Here is a 6167-nt window from a genome sequence, read left to right on the forward strand (position 1 = left end):
TCCATTCATCCCATAGGCTTTGCACCTTGTCTGGAACATGGAAACCCATTGTACCTTTTTGTTTTCTTCCTTCAATGCTCCTCTACAGTTGCTTCTGATTAGTTTGAGAAGAGCAAATTAATTTATATGAACCACCATCATACTAATTAATACAATTTCTAATTTGTGTATGCACGAGAAGGAAAATCTTGATTTGAGATGGAAAGAAAAATAATATTGATGTTACTTGAATGTAATCTAGATTGAATCAGCAAAACACTTCACAAAAAGGCTGCTTATTTAGTCTATTTGGATTTTTATTTTTTTGATTGATGCTGCATAAAGCAATGAATCAGTGCAAATGAAAACCATCTTTAGAAATACAGGCAACACTCAAGTTGATCAAGCAAGTTGGCTAGACAGGATAAGCTTGTGACTCTGATTACATTACTACTTGTGTAATTATAGGCAAATATTTTTTCAATCCAAAGAATAATAAAGATATGTGAACAGATCGATTGTGAACAGAACTTAGCAAAACTTGCATGAATTAACCTTTCGGGGGAAAACATTTGCATGGACTAAGCTACTATATATAAAGCAGAACCTCCTATTGAGATGGCACGCATTATAAATTTGCCACAATCATATCGTTTAAAAATAAGTAAGACATGGAAAATGGCAATCTGAATTTCATCGCAGTACAATGCATGATTGTTTTGTTGCTGGAAATTTTCATTATAAAACCTACGTTTTGATAAATGGATTGAAATGTGATTATGGAGGCCTGACGATTTGTGTTGCACCGGATTGGATTGACAATATATTTTTTTATAGTTGTTGAATGTTCAGCCAATGTTTGCGATTGGATTGACAATATATTTTTTATAGTAGTTGAACGTTCATTTATAGAGATTTAATTCTAGTCTGCACGACAATTAGCTGAAGATTTAAGAATTCATTTGGACCGTGAAAAGGTCAAATGGGCTAGTTAATCAGATTTTTTCCGAAGATTTCGACGAATCCATTTTTAATCCGGAAAGAGCTCAGTTTTATCAGATGGCCCAACTCGCAGATATTGACAGCTTTACTGTCGAGGTAGGGCGCCTTGTGGCCAAATTCAATTATTCAAGGCTTGAGAATGACGTTTTCCCAAATTTTGAATATTTAGGGATTTTCGTTAGAAGACTAAACGGATTCGATTTGCTTACTTTTTTGGTGTTTAATAGTTTTAAGTAATTAGATTTCTTTCCTTATTTTTACCGAATATTCAGAACAAGTTTGCTTGAGCAGTTTCCTTGGGCTATTACTTTTCTTACATTTTTAAGATTTTCTTTACGCTGTTAGGGTTTTTATTTATACTGTGGATTCAAGGAACCCTCATTTCTTTCTCACGTGAGTTGCTATTTAAGTTTTTATGATAATAACATAAATTTAAATATGCTTGTTTCTAAAAATGGTAGAGAAATTATTGCCTTGTATCTATTACGTAAATTATACTTACTTTTTTTTTAGTTAAAATAAATTATATTATTGCCTTTTTTTTTTTTTTGGAAAGGTACATCTAACTATGGTTTATTATACTTACCTCTCATGTGTTTTGGATACTTACAACTACCTACATTCTAGTTACATGTGTGTGCAACAAATCAACCATTTTTGTCAATTTCATTAATCCACATAGATGATCAATACCGAAGTAGTAAGGTTTTTAGCTTCATACGACAAACATGCCCTTTAAATTGTTGTAAATTGTTGTAAAGATTGTGTGAAAATACAATTTATATACTCTCAACTTACGACATTTTTGTCAATTTAATTTTCTTTAATTTGGAATATAATTATCTTTAAGCACAAAAAGCACTGGACAAAAGTGTTTTACTGTAACGACCCGGATTTCTCAACCCGGTGCGTTAGTGATGAACCGAAAGTTGACCCGATAACGAACCCGAAATACGGAAGCGAAAGAAGCCAAATGACCTTAAGAGATGTACGTTATCCTTAAGGCCCCAAAATGACTCTCCGTGAAGCCACGGAACTCAAATGAGCCAAGCAAATGAAGCAAGAATGCCTAACCCGAAAAGAGATGAACTAAGGGCAAAATGGTCATTTCTCATTGAAAAGGGTGCCACCGTGCACCCCATTGGAAGGACAACAAAAAATGAACAAAATTAGACTCAAGAATCGTCTGATTCTGAGTCCGGGCAGAAAAGATATGAAATTCCAACACCCGATGCGAAAGTTATGAAGCAATGACTTAACATTTTCCAATATTTTCATAATAAACTTTGAAAACAAAAGTGCATAGAATACGAGATACATGTCATTGGCCTCCGGCCTCATCTCATACATGTTAAATACATTAAAAAGAGTGCACTTACGTACACTTTACATATACGAATCAACGAATACAAGTTTAAACAAATAGGGCTACAAAGAGGCATCTTATGCTAACACTTGCATAAAATAGAAACTTAGAAACTGTAAGCCATCCAAGGAGCAATGAAATCTTCAAATCCTGAGTCCTGTACCTGAAATATGCCCCAGTATCGTAGGGGTGAGTAACATAAAGCTACTCGTAGGAGATGAGCATGCATCGCCTTATGGTGAACCATATTAAAGGGGCTCATGCCACCTAACGTCTATGTCAAGATGAGACCCAGGGAGCATCCTAAGCTACCTAGATCATGTATATCATAATCACATTGTTCATGGAATTCAAACAATATGGAAACATGTTATACAAGGCAACAAGATATAGATTCTCAAAGTCTTCAACTTGAAATCCAAAATACGAAAACAACAAGTGTGGGTCATGCCACCTAACGTTTATGTTCAAAATGAATCTATAAGGTCATTCCTAAACTACATTTGAACATCAAAACACAAATTATGATATCGATACAATTTAACCAACAATGGAACTTCCAATACAACGCATGAAGCATGCTTTCACAAAGCTACATCTTAAGCTCAAAATAGGAAATCAAATAAGGAACAAGAAGTTATGATATCATCTAGTTATCAACTTGAAATGAAATACGAAATCAAACAAAGTGGATACTCGGACGTCACGCCGGATCAAACCGACAACATAGTTACTTTAGGGTTACTAGCCCATGGGTAACCTCCCTATGTGCGCACTAGACTATATAGAGGGACAATCCCCTGTACTAGAACCAAGTCCTAGCCGTAACCAAACAACGACATCCCCAAGTTTCCAAAATCAACAAATTATGTAACAACGTATATATATCAACATGTATATACAAGATATCAACTATTTACCAAGCATAATCCAAATTTTGGAAACTTATATAATACATACTCAAAATTCACAACTACTATGGCATGTAAGATGTCAAATACAAAGTGTGCAAATCCTTACACATAGTAACAATATATTCAATAAGGAAAAACATATTCTCATGAATATAAAAGTAACAACTATGTTATCCAATATTCAAAAGTAATAAAGTGAACATACATCAAATCCAAATCCATGATTTAAATATAGAAACAACTTCCAAAATGCAATTAAATCCATGAAGTAATAAAGTAGAATTTAATTAAACATAAATAGTTAAATTCTCTAAATTCTAAGTTAATCCAAATAATCTCAATTTAATATATATTGAAAGATATGTCATTGTCATCATATATATAACATCAAATGACAAGTTAAGTGATTAAAACACTTAAAACAAAATTAATCAAGCTAATTAATTAATTTCCTCTAAATTTTTAAACAATTCCAAATGCCCTCAATTTAATCTATATTAGAGAACATGCTAAGGCCTATTTAAATACCACATTACAACTTGATTTAATGCTTGATACAACCATGTGAATTAAACTTTCACTAAAGATAAATATTAAATAAAAGTTGTAATTCTTAATCAAATGATCCAAATTTAATATATGTTAACCAACATATCTAAGCATAATTTCCTAGCATGTTACAATTCAAATCAAAGTTATACATTATTATAAATTTTAAATCTTATACAAAGAAATAAAAATTACTAACTTTCTAGATTTGATACAAGGCATACATATATGTTGTATAATCATGGCAAACACACAATACAATACACAAATAATCCTAAAACATTCCCTACCTCAATTGGAATGAAAATCCCAATTACCACCGAAATGAAATTGCCCCAAATTTTCGGTCCGCAAAACAAATTTTTCAGCTTGCTACCTTCAACTTGTAAAATTCATAAAAAATTCAATTCTAACCCAAAATGAATGAATCCAAAGCCCAATGAAAGCTTAAACACTTTAATTTGATAATATCAATTTAGTTTAACAAAATAGTTTCCCAATTGAAACAGTTTTGCCCCACAATTTTGGAACAAATTCTGCCCAGAAAACACATTTTCAGCCTGTAGCTTCCAACTTTGAAAATTCATGAAAAATTCATTTGACATCCAAATTGGGCAAACCTAATTTACTTTGGAAGTAAACATATGAGAGTGTAAAACTAAAAATTTAAGCCATGATCCAATGTCAAAAGGTTAGTGAAATAAATCATCTAAAAATATGTTTTCCAACTGTAATAAAAACATGGATAGAAGATAGTTTCAGATTTTAAAAAAACTTTAGAAATGCTCTAAAATCCTGAAAAAATTCTAAGTTCTGTAAAACCCCTGGAGGAAGTTCCAGTAAAAATTTCAAGGCAATTGAAACACCAAAACTCCATATAAAAAATTCATTTCCGGACCAAAAAGGAAAAGCTTTAAATTTCCAACAACTAGCTTGCAATTTCAAAAATTTATAACTAATTCATTTTAAATTCAAATTACATGAAACCAAAACTAAATGAAAGCTAATTGAGTATATTTTCATATTCTATATTTAATTTGATAAGATTAATTTCAAGTTAAAACAGTTTAAGGGTAAAATACAAGTCCTTCTCTTTCATGCATGTAAAACACTCAATAATGACATAAAAATACTTCAAAATAATAGATCAATACCTCACTAGAGAATTGAACCTCTAGAGACCAAAGCAAAATTAGGAGTTAGGCTAGATCCTTCAAGGGTTTTGAAGAGGAGGATGAGGGGAACAAAAAGTATTCCAAGTTCAAAGTTCTAAGGTGAGTGAAAGGGCACCAAAAATGAAGTCAAAGCTATTAGTCAAGCTTTTCTCCAATGGTGGCTTCCTTAGGGTTCTTGAGAGGAAAGTAATGAATGAATTAAAATGTGTAAACCCTAAGCTAAATTGGTGGGCTTCTCCACTCACTAGGTGCTCTTGCACTACCTCTCATACACACACTAATGCAAGATTAAAGGTGAGTCCTACACTTGTCATGAATTCAAGTAAGCTTCCAAGATTAAATATTAACCCTACACTTGTCAACCATCCATGCCAACAAGTGCACCAATCCTAGGACAACAAGTGGGTGAATCTCCAACCTCTATGTGTCATGAGATTAAGCCTCTAAGTGGTTCCACCACAAAATCAACAAGTGGCACCATAGGAATGTGACACTTGTCACATTTTTCGAAAATTATAAAAAAGTCCTTTTTAAAAATATCTTCCAATTTAATTTGCAAAATGGTCCCTAAAACGAAAAATAATTACTTTACTTAATTACCTAAAAACCCCTTAAGTTATGGATAATTGCAAAAAGTCTTGTTTTCATGGCTTTTACAAAGAAAGTAAGCATTTAATATGCATTTCTACAAAAGTAAAAATGTAGATGTCATGAAATTTAAATTTCATGAATGTATGCAAAACTGAAATCAAATCCGAACACAAAAAATGAGGTTATGCAAGTAAAAGTGAAAAACGAGAAGAGGACGAAATAAGAAAAAGACGAAAAATGAATAGTGTCAAAAAACAAAAAAATGTGGAAATGACTCGGTCCTCAAAGGAAGTTGTCAATCCAAAGGAAAGAGTCTTAGAAACTATTTCCGAGCAGTCGAGACGACACTAAGAGGCGAGAAATCGAACCCGAAAAGGAAAAGATAATGAAAAAAAAATTTATCCGCAAAATTTGAAGAAAAAGGGAAAAGGAAGAAAATGACCGGGTCATTACATTTACAGCAATTTGAAGTGACCTTTAGTAAAACTGGTATTACGAGTAGATTGTTACATGAATGTAACTAAAAAAATGTAATTGTAATTATTCAAAATACAATAGAGGTAAAAGTAAAAAAAAAAATAATTAGAGAGG

The 6167-nt window shown here is 32.1% G+C and overlaps 1 long non-coding RNA gene across 1 annotated transcript; it reads right to left on the reverse strand.

The window, feature by feature from the left end:
• Nucleotides 1–2235: 2235 nt before the first annotated feature.
• Nucleotides 2236–5271, reverse strand: LOC132306664 (uncharacterized). Its single transcript, XR_009482068.1, has 3 exons — nt 4965–5271; nt 4101–4192; nt 2236–2510 (listed from the first exon to the last, which is right to left on the reverse strand). It is a non-coding gene; the product is annotated as an uncharacterized LOC132306664 (long non-coding RNA).
• Between the last annotated feature and the right edge of the window lie 896 nt (nt 5272–6167).

Source organism: Cornus florida, unplaced genomic scaffold (genome assembly GCF_030987335.1).
Source record: "Cornus florida cultivar Cherokee Brave unplaced genomic scaffold, ASM3098733v1 CherokeeBrave_3.0.0_Hap2_Chr05, whole genome shotgun sequence".
In the NCBI taxonomy this organism is placed as follows: Eukaryota; Viridiplantae; Streptophyta; class Magnoliopsida; order Cornales; family Cornaceae; genus Cornus; species Cornus florida.